Genomic DNA, 17,519 nt, shown 5'->3' with positions numbered 1-17,519 from the left:
TCCTTAAAATTTCTCAGGCCACTTTCTCAGGCAGGACTTGAGAAAACAATGTGGTCTGCAATTCTACAGGCACTTTGCTGCCTGCTTCAGAGTTAGCATCTACATCCACCTGCCTGGTCCCACTGCCCTCCTGGGGATATAGTTTTCTCTAATGTCTGACCTACTTCCCTCCAGCTGCAGCTCGCATTCCTGGTCTCCTTATTACATTGTCAGTACCAAGGAGAGTCTGGCTCGGTAACTGCCCTCCTAGAAGTTGCATCCTTCTGTTAGCAAATGGGTTTAGCAGCAAAGGACACAGGTACTTCCTACCACAGAACAGAGAAGAACCAGCTGAGAGTTTCCCTGCTGTGAGCCAGAATTAGAGGGAAATGGTCCCTGTTCTTCTGGGGGCAATGACAGCAGGACTTTGTTCCTTGAAAGGCAGCAGGCAGCATCAGAGGTATTCTCTGAAACCCACAGCCTCAGTTCTTCTACCTCCCTTACAGCATCATTTGCATGCAAAAACTATTGAGGGGCCCACACAAAAGAGAAGTGTGGGAAACTCTCCCACACCAATGCAGCGCCTGTAGAATTATGATTCCAGTTGAGGCTTTTCTCTCTTAGTAGCTGATTAAATCAGAATTGTCATCTCTCTAGTCTCCAGAAAACTCCTAACAGAGTTTTGAGCTTTTTAACAGCAGGTTCCACTTATCTGAAGCATGACAAGCCAGCAAGAGAATGTGGCAAAGGCAGGTATCACAGGCACAACAGCCAATGCTTTCTTCCACCGCATTTTAGAATCATAAAATGTGCTGAGTTGGAAGGGACCCATCATTGAAATACAGCTCCTATCTCTGCATAGGATATCCCCAAGATATCCCTATCCCAATGTGAAAGCATTGTCCAAACACTTCTTGAACTCTGTCAGGCTTGGTGCTGTGACCACTCTCCTGGAGACCCTGTTACAGTGCCCAGCCATCCTCAGGGAGAAGAACCTTTTCCTTATATCCAACCTAAACCTTCCCTAAATGAGTTTCAGGCCTTTTCCTCAAGTCCTGTCACTGGTCACAAGGGTCTAGATGTCAGTGTCTGCCCCTCCTCTCCCCCTCACAAAGAAGTTGAAGACTGCACTGAGGTCTCCCCTCAGTCTCCTCCAGGCTGAACAGACCGAGTGACCTCAGCTGCCCCTCATATGGCTTCACCTCAAGGCCTTTTACCATCTTCACTGGCATCCTTTGGACAGTCTCCAATAGTTTAATGTAATTTTTCCATTGTGGCACCCAGACCCGCCCCAGCACTCGAGGTGAGGCTGCCCCAGCTCAGAGCAGAGCAGGACAATCCCCTCCCTTGCCCAGCTGTGATGCTGTGCCTGATGCACCTCAGGACACAAATGGCACTCCTGGCTGCCAGGGCACTGCTGACTCGTGTTGTGTAATCAACCAGGACACCCAGGTCCCTTTCCATGGAGCTGCTCTCAGCCTTTTGTTCCCCAATCTATATGCACACCCAGGGTTGCCCCATCTCAGGTGCAGAATCCAGCACTTCCCCTTGATAAACTTCATACTATTGTGGTCACCCAGCCCTCTGCTTTATCAGAGTTTCTCCACAGGGCCTCTCTGTCCTCAAGGGAGTCGACAGTTCCTGCCAATTTAGTGGCATTGGTGAACTTGCTTAGTATCCCTTTCAGTCCTGCACCCAAGTTGTTAACGAAGATGCTGAAGAGCACAGGGCCAAGGATGAAGCCCTGTGGAAGCACACTAGGGACAGGTCTCCAGTTCGATGTCTCGCCATTGTGAGTATGGTACCCTATACATCATAGATTCTACAGTTCATCATTTAGAGCAGGCTGAGTTTTGCTTTTTGGTTTTTAGTCTGGCTTTGACTGATGCTGACTAAGATGGAAGACTACCCATGCTTTCCCTGCCATGGAAATGAGATTCTGTGCCAATTCATTCACCTGCTGAGCTTGGAAAATATACAGTTTCTGGAAACCACCACCATCACTCTGAAACTATTCCATGAGTGCAAGTACAAAAGCATTGTTTGATTCAGACTTGGAGCATGGGTTTGCAGCCAATCTCTTTATTGACGCCATTCACTGCACTCCAGTTTGCATTGCAAAGCCATCTTGGAGCATGCAGACAGGATTCCCTCCAGCTGAAATTAAAATCATTCCAGGATCAGGACCTGTATGCTCCATCTGCTAATGGAACCAGCTGAGTCAAATTAAAACATCCAAAATGCCTGTGGATATAAAAAGTCCTGGTATCACCTCTTTCACTCTACAGATCTACTTTTCTTGAACTATAGATGTAACAGTTAGCAGAGAGGTGAGTCACTGCACACAGACATCCCTCTCTATTTGACCTTCAGCCTTACCTGTCTTCCTATAGACTATTTTATTTACCTCCTCTCCTCCAAGTACTGCACTTTATACTGCTTTTAGGTGCTCCTCAATCTCTGATCATTCGATTCAGCACCACTGCTCTCCTCTGTGACCAGTCTCATTCTTCACACCTCCCAGCAATGAAGATCAGCCTCTCCTCCCACACAGTAATAGTTTAATTACTGTATACTTCATTCCTTCCAGCCTCTTCATGTATTTCTGCCAGTAAGAGTTTTGATCATCTTCCAGCTTTGTCCCACCACAGCAGCATTATCGTCAACCCTTCCAGCCAGGGGGCACCCCTGGAAGTGCCTCCACATCCCAGCACACCTCCTTGCTACAGGCTGTTTCTACTTCTACCACTGCTGCTTTCCACTCCAGACTATTTCTCCAGCATAGTTGATATCCATGCCACAAACTGATCTTTTCTATTCCTTTGAGTCAGCTCTGGGCATCTGTGCCCTGCTGACTTTTAGAGCCAAAGGCTTATCTGTCTATTTAGCCAGTCCTAATGGATTTTCCACTTGCAGATTCATCTAATGGCTTTTCTTGAACCACATCCCCAACATCCTGTGTCAATGCGTTCCACTGTTTATCTGCATCCTGTAGTTCCTGAGCAATGATAAACAGAGGAACAATCACTCCCTAGCTGAACTCTCCATGCTATCATATGTGAAAAGCCGTAAGTCATATCCCTTTTCTGACATACCTTTCCCAAGCTAAACAGTTGTCCTTCTCTGCATTCCGTTCTGCATTACCAGACCCTCAGTGAGCTGCAGAAAGCTAGCTTTGCATGAGGCACTGAAGACCCAGTTGCACTATAGATATATCCAGACAGTTTTGGGTTTTTTTAAATCTGTGCAGCAAGAAGGAGGAAAAAAATAAAATTAAAAAAAAGATTACAATTTTTTTAAAAAAGGTAGCACAGCCCTTAAAATCTGGCTGTGAGTTAAAGCAGAATTCTGAATCCCTGACATAATGCAGGCCAGGCAGCTTGGGATGCTATTTCCATGCCTTAGGCAGCAAAAACAAAGACTGTCTGTGTGAAGAAGAGTGAGAAGTAAAGCACTGGGTAGGACACACTGGGCCTCACTGCAGCTATCTGAATACGCAGTTTTCTGTGTGTATCTTATATGCATTCATGAAATTACATTTGTATCTAGGGCTTTCCAGTACCCCAGAACCTTCAGGCTGCAGGAAACCTCTGAAGACTGCTCAGAGCCAGTGGAGAGTCAGCGCTGTGCTCCTAGCTTAGCCTGGGATGACAGCAAATGTAAGAGTCCCACAGAGGGCTCCCTGAGCAGGCTCAAGGACTGCAGGTGAGCACTACCTACACTGTCATGCCAGGGAACTCCAGGCGTAGGAAGGACAGCAGATAATGACACCAGTAGATGTGAAAGTAAAGAAAGCGTTAGTTTAGAAACAGCTCAAAATCAGAATCTGGATTTCCTGAGGAAATCTTTTTTTTCTGCAGGAGTTGAAGACACTTTCAGATTTCCCAACTAATAGGCTAAAACCACTGTGTGGTCATCTGCCTGTACTGGCAGTGGCCAGTGGGGCACCAGTGGAAGCAGAACCCCTCAACAACAACAGATGTGTGAAACACTTCTAGCACCATGTATGGTGTCTGTGCCTTTAATCTTCCAAACTCACACAGCTGAGCTGGACTGCAAGACAGGCAGAAATTGAGAGTACAAATGCTGCTAATTTTTTTTTTTTTATATATGAAGGTAAGCTGTCATGAAGTCACAGAGAAGTTCATGTTGCAAGTCATGTCAGGGAAGGAAGTATAGGTAAGACATTGTAAAACTCTTCTGAAATATACAAAACCATACATAAAATAATGAGTGGTTTCTCAAAATTGAAAGAAAGACAAGGTAGAGAAATTGTAACTTCAGTTCCCCTTTTACACCTTACATGACTTTTCTTAATCAGGCTTAAGGAGCCCTGTTCTAATACCAGCCCACAGACAACTGGACACCAAAACAAAGAGATACCCCAAGCTAAGAGCAAGATGAGCTTTAGTGAAATAGGTTTTTTTGAAACCTCAAGGATGCATTTCCAAAATGCACTCAAGGATATCCTTTGATATTTTTTCTTAATTTAGTGGATCAACCTATAAAGCAGGTCTGTGTGCTGCAGAGAAAGTTAGGAATTCTAAACTACTCATCCAAGTTCAACATGCATCATGAATATTGGGAAAGAAACACGGAACAAGGACCAAGGCACACTTTCTAGGTGGATTTTAGCTGTGGGTTTCCTTGCTTTAACTTATGGAAACTTCCACTCCTAATATCACTACCAGGTTTTTGCTTCTTATCACAACCAAATCACAGGCAAATTTAGGCTGGGAGGGACGTCTGATGGTCCACAGCACAAATTTCCAGTCAAAACAGTGTCAGCCTTTAAGTCAAGCCAGGTTTTTCACAGCCTTGTTCACGTGAATTCTGAAAATCTCCAAAGGCAGAGGTACTAAAGGCAAGAAAACCATCCCACTAAGCCCCTGTCTGAATAATTGTGAACTCAGTCATTACACACCAGTCACAAAACCAGGTACTGGTCCTACACAGTGCTCTGCCTCCATGAGGTCACCTACCCCTCCCTCTCCAGATCTCAAGTCAACACAGCCAGTGAAGTCCTTCTCCACTTACAGTTCAAATGGCTCAACAGTTCAATGTTCAAACTGGCTCAGAGAACTCCTGCCTTCAAATTGTCATCCCTCCAGCGACCATAAAACATAACTCAGGAGAGAAGGTTAGCTGTTGTGTTAGGAACAAGAACACCACCATGGGACCCTAAGGGCAAAGCCCAGCAGAACATGCAGAGAGCTTGCAAAGAGACATGCATGGTCTCCTCTGTGAGATGAGATGCTCTAGGGGTGGCAAGCTGGAGAAAAGAAATTTCTGCAGGAGGCCAGGCAGCTGCTGTTTGGCTAATGGCAGACTGGGAGATGTCGCCTAATTCCAGAGAACACTGCTGTCTGCACTGAGTGACATTATTTAGGTGATCATCCTGTTCAAGTTTCTAGCAATGCATCATCCTGGGAAGCTCTTCCCAGGATGATGATTCCTCCTCCTTACTGCTAAAAACACAAATGCTTTATTATTTTGCCAAGTAATAATTTCTCCTTCCAGCTACCGGCTCTCATTGTGGTTTGTCAGCCCAGCTGAAGAATCCATTATCTATAAAGACAGAAGTGATTTTTGATCTTTCAAATTCCACAGAAACCAAGAGTTCACCAAAATACAACCTGGAGACCATGAAAGACGAAAGTGTCAACTTTCCACTTGAGCTTTCACCTATAAAATCTCATAGAGGGAGGAGTTTTTCTGCTCCAAGACTTGTGTTGCCTGGCAGGATGCATCACACCCAGAACTACTGCACAGGAGATTAATGTATGGCAGGGCCATGAGCCTCAAATATGCAAATATGCAAAGATGCAAGGGGCTGTACAGTCAAACCCTTCAATCCCTATTAATCCTTTAAATAAATACCACGATTTTTAAAACTGTGAGACACAGTTTCCTAATTGATTTCTGTGAAAGATGTCAGATGCCAGGCTATCATTAGCAAAATCAATCTTTTCAATTAAGACTCAAGCATCAGTTACTGACATAAAGACCTTTTGCAAATTCAAAGCGAAACAGCCATGACCACAGGCAGGAGGGTCAGAAGACAAGCTCTGATCCTCCCTAACTGCAAGGAAAAGAGCCTCTGTATGTAGAAGAGGCTGAGCATTACAAGAGCAGGAACTTGGAGCAATGCTATTCTGATTTTGTTTTTGTTCCTCTATGTGTGCATTTTGGTATTCAAATTAAATTAGCGAAAATGGCAGAGAAAAATAACGTGAACTAATTACATTTAAGTAGACGTTAGCAGGACAATCTTTGACTTCTTCTACTCGTCTCTTGCAATTAAAGAGCTGTCTGGATTCTCTGTGTCTATTACCCTGCAATTTTGTTGCCAGCACAGGCTCCTTTTACAGAGCAGATAGATAGAAGAAACCACGGATGACAAGGAAGATTGGTCCTTCCTGGCATCCTTCACGGTACAGGCGGTGTTCCTAAAAACGTCAATGTTAGGCTTCCTAGAAACGAGCCCTGCAACTGTGCCAGCAATTCAGGCAAAATGGTAACTATGCTTTTCTAAGGCAACATGGTTTATATTTTTAAAGATGTGCATATTCTTGCTTAGGGAAAATGCTGTGAAACACTGGTTTAAATAACTGGTTTAAATAACTTTAAGGTAACCACGCGAAAGGAGGCTGAGAGCTGAATAGCACTGTCAGAGTCAAATTTGCTGCAGCCCAAACTGCACAGATATCCGACAGGGTAGCTGTGGTGCTACAGGATTCAGCAGAGATCAGTGATGTGACAATTAACACTGGGGGGCATTCGGGGGCAGCCCTTCAGGGGCCCTTTTGGCAGACTGGCAAACGTCCTATGTGCTAACACTGCCTAGCTAAACAAGACCCAGGTGAGGCTGGAGAAGGACAGACAGTACCAGGAGAGATCTGCTGCTCCCAGACCTGTGCTTGCACATGCTCTAGTTCGCCTGCTGTATCACCCCATATCCCAGCCCACAGAGAGAGCCACATCTGAGGTGCCTGAGGAACAGGCACTCATCCATCAAGCACTTCTCATGCACCCTACAACTGATTTCCAGAAAACCTGGGATGGGATCCAGAGATTTCAGACTCTCCCAAGGAGGATTTCAGCCCTTTTCACATGCATTCTGCAAGGCAAGTTTAAATCATGGTATTTGTAGAGCAAGGACTGATTAATTTCAGCTCTTGGGAGTAAGCCCAGTATTTGCCTTGGCCCCTCCCTATACCTTTTTTTCTGACTGTCGCTGCTCAACTTTAAGTACAAGCTCAAGCCACAAGGCTCATATTTCCTTTATTAATGCAACCCTGACACGGACAGCCTTGCCCAGTCACCTTTTTCTGGGAGGAGCTCTCCCCCAGCATCACCTCCTCTCCTGTTTAAGCACAGCTCCCAGAACTGCAAGAGGAAGAACAAGGTGGAATTTGGCCTCTGCTTCTTTCCTGGAAGCTGACTTATCAGCTTTAATGAACTTTGTCTTACTCTCAGTGATAAAATACCACAACTGCTGGGATTTTCTTCTGCTTTGTCTTCCTTATCATTTTCCTAGGTGACTTTGTCCCACAGAGGGAGAGAGGCAATGCAGAGTTGCAACCTCCTCTCTGCAGGTAGGTCCATGTTTCTTGGCACAGAGATAAAGAAGAAGCAATTCATCAGACTAGAAGGAAACTCTTCAACAAACCAGAGCCCTGAAGGATGCTCAGAAGAAAGAGGGAGAGAAGCACCAAACTTTGGGCACTGCTCTGAAAAATTTGAAACTGTGTGAAGCAGAGCAGAGAACAGGTCAACAAGGGAAGAAAGAACAGGGCTCAGAGCTGCACACTGTCATTGGTCCTACCCTTGGCAGCAGCATGTCTCCAAGCTTTAGAAAGGGTTTTGCTTGGCTGAGGGTCAAAAAGTCCTATTTGTGAATTTCAAAGTGCTTTAGAAATAGTAAGCATCAGCATTACACTAATAGAGCCCTGCAGGGTGTATTTTCAAAATGGGGAATTGCTGGCAAGCCTGTAATACCACAGAGGGGAAATCCCTGGAAATACTAGGCCAGTCTAGCTTCTACTTACAAGCCAGTGTAACCCTGTGAATATCAAAATCTCTCAACCAATACAGCCTCCTGGATGATGTAAAGGTCTTTCCTGTTTCTCCTGAGGAGAGGCAGGAGGCGCGTCTGCATAATTGCAGTGTGCTGCAGGCTGCTTGCCTCAGTCAGCTCCACAGCCAGGGCAGCTTAATGTGCACTTACTGAAAGCCTGGTAATGACTGCATGTGAAACACCTCACCACACCGTCGCTCTGGTGCCTTCTCGCCACGGGAGCAAGAGACCAGACCGTCTGTGCTCCTGCTGTGCATCAAGAGGTGGCCAGACACAGCTATTTCAAAGCACAGCTGCTGCCCAGCCTCACCAGGGATGCCCTTGGCTCTGAGCAGCAGTTCAGTAGCAAGCTCCAGCAGCCACCCAGACAGCGCACAGGCCAACTGTAAGACCGCTGGTGTTTATAACTGGAAGTCAGGAACATTCAGATAAGGTGCTTGGGTTTTGTGGGGCTTTTTTGTTGAAGCAAACGCTTCAGAGAAACTTTGCTATGAGAGTGGAGAACAGGGTGTGGCCGTTAAGGACCTGCTGAGTCCCCTTGAACCAGACAGGAGTGGATGGTGGCGAAATGATCTGTAACAGTTTCCCTCCACACTATTTCTTAACAGAGCCTCTGTCATACCCTGCCACAGCCCACTCCCCAGCAGTTTTCCTGTCAAAATCCCTGTCGGGGAAATCAGGACCTAACAAAGTGGCATGAAGACTTGGTGCTATGCTGCCAACTGTGGATCAAGGAATTAAAAAAGTCAGAGGCAACAAACTGACCACAATTTATGAGCAACCAGCAAGGTCATGAATAAAATATAGCTTAGCCTGCCCCAGGGCAACCATCTCTCACTCAAACCATCACCTTTTTGTCTGGGCTGTGCCAAAGCCTTCAGTTCTCTCCCTAAGCCTCTGTAACAGTGAGTGCCTGGGCACCTGAAGCTTACAGCACAGGGATCTGCTCCGTACTCAACTATTCATCCCCAAAACACAGCTCACACCACATTTAGGCATCTGGCAGTCTACACAGCCAACAGGCAAGAGACAGCTGCCCTTGCAGAGGCACTATAAACCTGTTCCAGAGACAGCAGTCTGCCCAGTGCCAAGCCACCTAGAAAGAGACTCACAGAAACCTGCCACAAACTCAGGCAACTGAAAATCCACTCATTATCCAGCTACTGTGTGTAGCACACACAGAAACGTGAAAATATTATCCATTACTGGCATTTGGAGAGCAAGAAATTTGCTCAGAGGGGGAAAACCTCCTCTGAGCATACTTGAAAGGCAGAAGTTACCAAGGTAGGAAAGAAGAATGATAAACGTTGAACATCTGGAGATAGCCTGACCTGCTACCAGGAGATCCACCTGCTACACAGGCACAGCCAGCAGACAACTGGATCAATGGGATGGAGGTGATCAGTGCTGCTGGTCAGGCAGCGCAGCTGCCACACGGGACAGGGCTCTCCCTCACCCATGGATGTGCAAAACAGGCACACTCATGCTTAGGTGCTTTGCCTCAGAGGAAAGGGGGCCTGAGCTGGGATGTAGGCAGCAGAATTGTCTCACTCTTTGTCCAAACATCACCAGCACCTGGGTCTCACATTTCCTCGGTCTATGGCAGCTCTGCTGAGATAACGGGCTTTGATTTGTTGCTACAGAGCAACAGATTGATTGAATTTGAAATACTTCTCATCGAACCTATAGTAATAGATGTCATAATACTAATTCACTAAACAACAGCAGCACAGATGAAAATACCTCCTTTTTCCTTGTCTCTGAGAAGCAGCCAGCTCTCCCTCTCTGGAAGCTCTAGAGTTTCTTGAAATGCTCACAACCAGAACATGAACTCCCTGATGTCTCCATCAGTCACTCCGTATCTCTGATCAAACCAGGAGAGATCAGAGCTCTCCAAAGAGGGAACAGCCAGAGGAAGAACAAAGGGAACAGCAGGGCTACACAGGCTGCTCCTTTGTTAACCCACTGGGGAGCCTGCACTGGGGAAGCTTAAAGGCAGCTCTCAGTCAACCTTCTCCCAAACGGTCCCTGAATCCTCTGAAATCACTTCCCCTGAGCACCCAAGGGGCCAAAAGAGACTAAGCCTGTCCAGGCAAATACCCTTCACAAGGACTGCAGCACAGTGTCTCCTTAGAAAGTGTAAGTGAAAGAGGCTGGTGCAGGGTGGTGTGGGAATCAGGAACAGACAGGATGCTCCAGAGCACGACAAGGAGGGCACCACTCCCTGCAAAGTGAACAATGTGTTCAGACACTGCACATAGCTGGCCTCACTGGGCCATCAGTCTGCAAAGTGCTGTCTGTTACACATCCTTTTGCAACAACCTGTCTTGGCCCTTGACAGAGATGCAGCATCAAAGCCAGACCCATGGAAGAAGCAGACGTCAAAGCTGTGCTGCCTGAAAATAAGACTCCTTCAAGGCGCCAGTTCCCCCTTCAGGGGGAAGTGGCACCAGGAGATCCCGGTGCCAGAGTCATTTATGTGGCTGTCATCGTGCTCCGTGCAGGATGTGACTTACCCTGACAGCAAGCACCCGAATTCCCCACGACTCCAGCCAAAAAGGCCAAATTTAACCCATCATACACACAGCCATAGGTGAGGCTTCTCTATAAATAATAAGCGAAGTTATACAGATGCCAAACCGTGCCACCGGCGGCAGCGGCCAGCAGGGCTGGCAGGAGGCGCAGCCCTCCCGAGCAGGCAGCAGGATGGCTCGGGTCGGCAGGAAGCCCTGTTGCTCCGCGCACCGCCGCCTGCAGACCCCCGGGCCGGAGGGCTCCCGCCGCGGGCCGGCTGCCGGTCCGCCACACCCCGCGTAGAAAATCCCGCCGGCAGCTCCCTGCAGGAATAGCCCTGGCGCTACTGGCGAGCAACAGAACCTCGCCCGCCGAGAGCGCGACCAGCACCGGCTGCCCCGAGCGCGGCCAGCGGGAACGCCCCGCTCCCGCCGCACGCACCGGGGGATGCCCGAGGCCCGCGGCACCGGCCGCCCAAGGCATCCCCCGCCCGTCGCTGTCCCCGCGGCTGCGGGCGGCGGACCCAGCTCCGCACAAAGCGGGGTGGGGCCGGAGGGAGCTGCGGCACCCCCGGCGCAAGGCGGGCGGAGCAGGCGTCTCCCCTCGCTCCCCGGCACCGCCGGGCTCCGCAGGCCCCGGGCTGCGGCAGGTGCCCGAGCCGACCCTGCCCGCTCGCGTCCCGGCCCCGCACCGCCACCCGCCCTCTCGTACCTTGCCGCTGGCCGCGGGGATCTGGACGTGTGCACGGGATCCGCGCCGTGCCAGCCCGGCCCGGCCCGCCCGCCGTCCCCGCCCCGGCCCGCCCCCGCGCCGCGCCCCGCAGCCGGGAGTGCCGCCGGGCACCGGCGCTGCCGCTGGCCACGGGGAGCTCCGAGGAGCCTGTGCCCGGCCGTGCCCGGCCCCGGAGCGCAGCCCCCCGTGGCAAGCGAGGGCTTATCCTGGTGCTTGTGGCGAGGAGAGCCCCTCCGCAGCCACAGCAAGGTGCTCAAGTGCCTCTCCGCTGCCCGGGGCTTGGGAGCCAGCCCAGCCGGCCGACGTGCGCCATTCACCGTCACCATCGCCGTTGCGGGTGGGTTCCCCACTCTGTGCCCGGAGGCACACGGTGAAAGGTGGATGCGTGATTCTCCTACGAGATCGACCTCACAGCATCACGACTTTGCCGTCACGTGCAGAGAGAGTGCCACAGGCCTTGCATTAGCTCAGACAGCTTCTGAGGTGACAGGCGCACTTGCCATATCCTCAGTTGTGACCACCAGGTACTGCTCACCCTGAACACTGCACGCACCCCGGCAACACGTTTTAATGTGCCAGCTTAGATGGCAGCCTCTGGCTGTCTCAACAGTCCCTGGCAGATGGAGAGAGACACTGGCCCAAAGCTGCAGGCCCTTTACTGATGGCATATGGCTTTAGAAAGCTTTTCACAGAGCTCACACTCAGACTTTGGGGTCAGCTGGTACCTTGGCAGCACTACAAACCTCTTCAGTGCACTGAATGAGGAACTTGGTAAGCAGGCAGCAGCACCCAAGATCAAATAGCAGAGGTGGTTTCTTTGGCCACCCCCTCAGTTAACACCGCTCTGGTCCTGTCTGATTAATCAGAGGCTGAGACAGCTAGCTCATCTACCTTAGTTCCATCGCTCACTCGGTAGCAGAGGCAGCTGTAGGCTGAGCTAGCAGCTGTGACAAGACTGTGTCCTTCACAAGTGAGATGCTGCAGATCAGTGTAAAGGACCAAACAGAAAAGCAAACATGCCCAAACGGTAGCTTGGATATGTTACCAGTTATTAAGTCAGTCCTCAAAGCAAAGTACTATTCATCAAGAAGCTGTGTATCAACCTTAGCAGATGTAGGAAAAGACAGAAGGGGTAGAAGCCTTCCAAAAAAAGTCTCAAACACTTTCAACCAAGTAATAACAGGCAACATAGCAGGGATTGAAATCATTTGAACAGTTAGAACTGCTGACAGTGCCAAGAGAGAGAGGCAGGAAGTGTGTCCTTAGCTGAACAGTAATTCCATCAAGGGCAGATGACAACCACCAGCCCAGCGACCACCTCCTCACTACAGAAATCAACTCGGGTAAAAGAGGAGACTGCAAATGCGACGTCATTAGCAACCCTGTCAGGGCATCTCAAGTCCTTTTGGAAAAGAAAAATTATGCCTGTGAAAAGACCAGATCCACTGAATTCTTCAAGAGTGTTGAGAAGAATTTCAGATCCAACTACCAACCAGAGTGATCTTCATCCTTTGCTACCAGATGCCAGCCCGGGAAATCCCAGGAAACTGAGGCATTTCAGCAGGTACACCACCAGACAACTGTAGAGAAGCAATGTCCATGGATGGAGCACAGGAAGGAATTCCTGTGGACATGAATTGTGAATGCTAGTGCAGCAGCTGCCCTGCCTACAGGAATTAAGATGACTTCTGGTACCCCTCAGGATCCTTGCTTGAGTGTGTGCTCACATGTTCCCTATGGAGAAGTACAAGACAGATCAGGTATCGATACAAAGATGATTTCAAGTGCTTCCTTTGACACATGTTGTGCTCCAGCCTTGATTAAGCCATAGAAGATAGCATGCACGACTGACAGGGGAGACAAAGATGTCTTTGTTTAGGGTTATTGGGAGGGGAAAGATTTCTTCCACCTACAGCCCTGCACACTGTAGGCATCTGGCTGTGCTACCCATGTGCATGTGCCATTCCTGAGAGCTGTTTTAGGTGCTGACAAAGTGATTGGTTTTGCTCCCCAGTCCCCTCTTTGCAGTCTTAGACTGGGTGGCTGGGTCTGGGATGTCTTTGGTGCTTGGGGTGAATGCTATTCTCTGTCTTCTCCCCTGAGATATCTCAACTGGTCATCCAGCAGCAAGAAACTGGCTGAGCAACCACTGCTGACAGCCCATGTCCACAGAAGTGGCCTGTGGGAAAGAACAGTCCCCCACAACACTTCTGCTGTGTAAAGGGCCTCCAGCAGCAAACATATCAGTACTTTCTGTTGAGATCCAGCAGCAGAAGTTGGAGCAGTGTGTTCTATAACTCTCTGCCACCCCACACCATTAGGTGCCAGAAATCAGGCCAAGAGGGAGGGTGGTGTTCCACCCATCTCTTTCTGGCCCATGCAAAATAATGAGAAGTGGGAAGCTACCACTCTAGCAGAGTTGCTTATGAAGGGGAGCATGACAGCAGTGCAACAGAACAACACCACTGTTAGCCAGAAACCCTGTGCAGCATCTCAACCTGTAGCAAGCCACTGGAAGAAAAGAACTGGCACCTGTTGTGGCTGGTCTGCATTGCAGGAGCTACATGGCCACATTCATGGTGTCTGTGCAATAATGATGAAGCACTTCACCCAGCTGGGCACAGCTCCCTGGCAGCAGGGTCCTGACTGGCATGGAGCATTTTTGGAAGTGGATGAAAGGAGACAGAAGGAAAACGGATTCCTGCATGTGTTGATATGCCTTCCAGCCCTAGGAAAGGCATGAGCAGTTTTCAGAAATTACATCCTCAGGTATATTCAAGGCTAAGTTATACCAGCACACAGCCCAGTACATCTGCACTCAAGGGGAGATGCTGCAGAAAGCACTGAACTCTGCTTTATCCCTGCCTGCAGAGGACAAAGGGCCTGGCATGTCTCTGGTAGTTCTGGATGGAGACATGTGAAGGAAATTGCTAATTAGTTATGACAAATGAACTTCATCTTTACTAAAAACTTCATTGGTTCCCTGTAGCAATGTATCTGAACAGCCTGGGCCATGATGTCCTTCAGCCAAACCGTATGGAGAGTTTATTATCAGACCCTCTGGAATTTCTCAAGGTTGCTGAGACATAAGCTATTCTAAAAATAAGAAAGAAGAAGCTGAAAAACAAGAAAACAGGACCACAAGAGTCAGATAACAGAGGGCAGTTCAACACCTGGACTGTAACCAGTCCTGTGCCCCGAGGGGTGCATGCAGAGCGCGTGGGCAGGACAGCAGCACCAGTGAAAAGATCCGTGATCGTGTGAACAGTAGTTTTAGAATGTATAAATAAGAATATATTATAAACAATAAAGGGCTTCTGTGAAATCGTATTGGTTTGTTGATCAGAGGTCCTGAGCTCCCACAGTTCATTTCAATTCCCATTTTTCCTACTGTAATTTTTTCCAGCCCCATGCAGTTCACTGTCACTAACTGTGCCACATGCATGGGGATGGGTGGCATGGAGGGCACAACATCCACCTGCTTTGGGACCAATTTAAAGTACCATTGCAATGGTAGTGTTAAAACTGGAAGCCTTTTCAGAGTTTGTGGCATTGGCATTTCCCATCAATTTGCAAGATCTTTTATGATGTTCAAAAATGTTATTGAAGATGCAGCAAAAAATATCAATTTGTTTTAATTTTGTTTTGGAACTTTTCCTCCCTGCAAAATGCTGCCCATAGACAGTACTTCTCAACTAACAAAATTGACTTTGTAAAAGAAAAAAAACATAGGCACTATTTTCAGCATGGAATTGTGATGTTGGGCTGAGTCCTACTTTTTCCCAAACTATAAGGAGAGTAGAACAGAACAACTTTTTACTCTTATCAAATAAAGGGAACAATGTAGTCTTCCTGAAGTAGACAAAACAAGATCATGCAAAACACAACAGGATGCCAGCTTAGCTTTGCAAGGCTGACAAAGCCAAAGTTACACAAAGCAACACTACTGCACTTACTCAAAATGGGGGGTTGAGGAACAGCCACCTAAAAAGGACACTGGACATTGAAGACAAACCCCAAAGAACCATGTAATGACTTCCAGAAAGAGGGTGTGACTATGTAAAATGAACACATACACCAAGTGAGCAGGGATAGCCAATGTGTATGTCATCAGTGTGTATGACAAAAACTCACTGTTTTGAGCATTAACCCAATACTCAGGGCACTCAGTTAGAAGGATTCTCCAAGTGACCAGCACACTGCTATAAAGAATGCTGCTTTCTAATACTCAAAACTGTGTTAGAAAGTTTTGATCTGGCCTATTTTGGTATTACAAGGGGACTTGAAATTTAATTCCACTTACCCTGGATATTTCTCCAAGTTTCTAAGCTTCCAACAGCTTGACATCAGAAAGTGCCAGAGGTTCTGTGTCATAAAAGTTAAGCTCAGAACCAGAGCAGATATTGATCCAACAGCTGGAGTCTCAAAGGCACACTTTGCACTTCACAGGAAGCTGTCATTTAATAATGGGGAGAAATAGGGACTTTGTCTCAAAGCTAGTGGACCATGTGACCAAAGCAAACATCTGGCTGCAGCAGAACAGGGGACCATTCACCCCAAATGTGTCATGGTTAGGGGATACTTTCTTTTCCACTGACTAACCTGCTGTGCTGTTTTCCCCTCTGGAGAGCTCCTGAGGTTGAACAGAAAGCACACAGATAATCTCATGATTTAGCATCTCTGTGCAGGCCACAGCCTCTCACTCTAGGAAAGGGGTTAAATTATCTTGGATGGCATGATATTATATCAGCTCCAGCACCGTGGCTCAGTCATGGGAAAGTGGTTTGTTTTCTTCCACTTGGCATGTCCCTAGACCAAACAGAGCTAATGTTTTGTAAAGGAGCTCTTATCACTGGGAGGCAGTGGAGAAGTCTCAGCATTGTCTCAGGCCACAAGTGAGCTCTTAAATGGGAAGAGAGCAAGCCCCAAGCTTTGTGTCTGTGATGGTGGCAGGAGGTTGCCCAGCCTGCAGACTGGAAGAGAAATTCAGCACTGTGGTATAGCTCCTGCTACAGGTGTTGTTGTTATCCACCCACAGAAAATGCCTTGCCCCTTAGCTCTCACCTTCACCCGGATGAGAAGCTCAAGCTTAGACTAAACATTAACCCAGAAACAACCTCCCCAGTGGTGCCTCTTACCATGGCAGCATGCCAGAATACAGGGCTTTGCCACAGCATATGAAGGTACAGATCCTGCCAGCCCAACACCACCCAGGCCAGAAAGGGGTAAAGAAGGGGAGCTTCACGGCCTCTCTTTTTTAGCCTCTCAGGGATTTACTGAGCCAGCAGTGACTTTATCTGTGTTTGGCACCACTCCACTGATTTATCCTCTCAAACCCTATGAACTATTAGCAGCCACAAGATCCTGCAACAAAGTGAACTACCAGTTAATGGCACATTATAGGCAGGAGGGTGGGTGTGAAAATCAAAATCCTCATCCTTTTTAGGGTTGGAGCTGATATCCCAAGGTTTAGGTTAATGCAGAGACAGAATTCATTTAGCTTTAAGTAATGTTATGCGTACAGCAAAACTCAGCAAAGACTGACTCTGGATAGAAAGACACCTGTTTTATCCACAGGGGCCAGCACAGGCAGAAGGAGCTCCTGGGCTGCATAACCAGGTCAAACTGTTTCCCAGCCAAAATTGGTAGTGGCAGCACAAATCACTCTTGAGGACTCCCTGCAGAGGTAACCAAGAGGCTCAAAACACCCGTGGCACTGACTGATAGTCACTGCAGGTCTTGCAGGGGCCTGAGGGATTTGCGTCTGACCCAACTGCAATTTTGTGACCTGACTTCAGCTCTTTTCAGTACCACTGAAGTTTGTGAAGCAGAAGGAAAGTAGATGAGGGCCCATGAGGACATGTGAACTTGGCTCTAAGGTGCAGATCTGTATAGGCCTTGCAGATATTCCCACATCCTCCATAGTTTAATAAAGGATGACCACAAGTGACTGGTTATCAATACGAACAGAGGAAATGGTCCTCAGCAAATACGTGTGGACCAAAACCAAGAGCTGAGGAAGACACAAAAGAAAAGAAACTTATAACAACCCTCACATCTCCTTCCCTTCCTATTTCAATTAAAAATTATTTTAATTGAATTAAATTTAATTGAATAATTAAAGAATTCCTCATCAGGGTCAATACCTTGATGCTTATGTCTACTTCAAAAAAGTTCATGTATCACATAGACCCATATCTATTATATACTGTAG

The 17,519-nt window shown here is 48.0% G+C and overlaps 1 protein-coding gene across 1 annotated transcript in view; it reads right to left on the bottom strand.

Moving 5' to 3' along the window:
* Positions 1 to 11,350, bottom strand: part of CORO2A (coronin 2A) — a 58,013-nt gene extending 46,663 nt beyond the window's left edge. The window contains exon 1 of the mRNA XM_015615175.2: positions 11,285 to 11,350. The gene's annotated coding sequence lies outside the window, so the exon portion shown is untranslated. The remainder of the gene's footprint in view (positions 1 to 11,284) is intronic.
* Positions 11,351 to 17,519: the final 6,169 nt, after the last annotated feature.

The sequence above is a fragment of the Parus major genome, chromosome Z (assembly GCF_001522545.3).
Source record: "Parus major isolate Abel chromosome Z, Parus_major1.1, whole genome shotgun sequence".
In the NCBI taxonomy this organism is placed as follows: Eukaryota; Metazoa; Chordata; class Aves; order Passeriformes; family Paridae; genus Parus; species Parus major.
The sequence above is the reverse complement of the archived record's forward strand: the minus strand, read 5'-3'. Positions and strand labels throughout refer to the sequence as shown.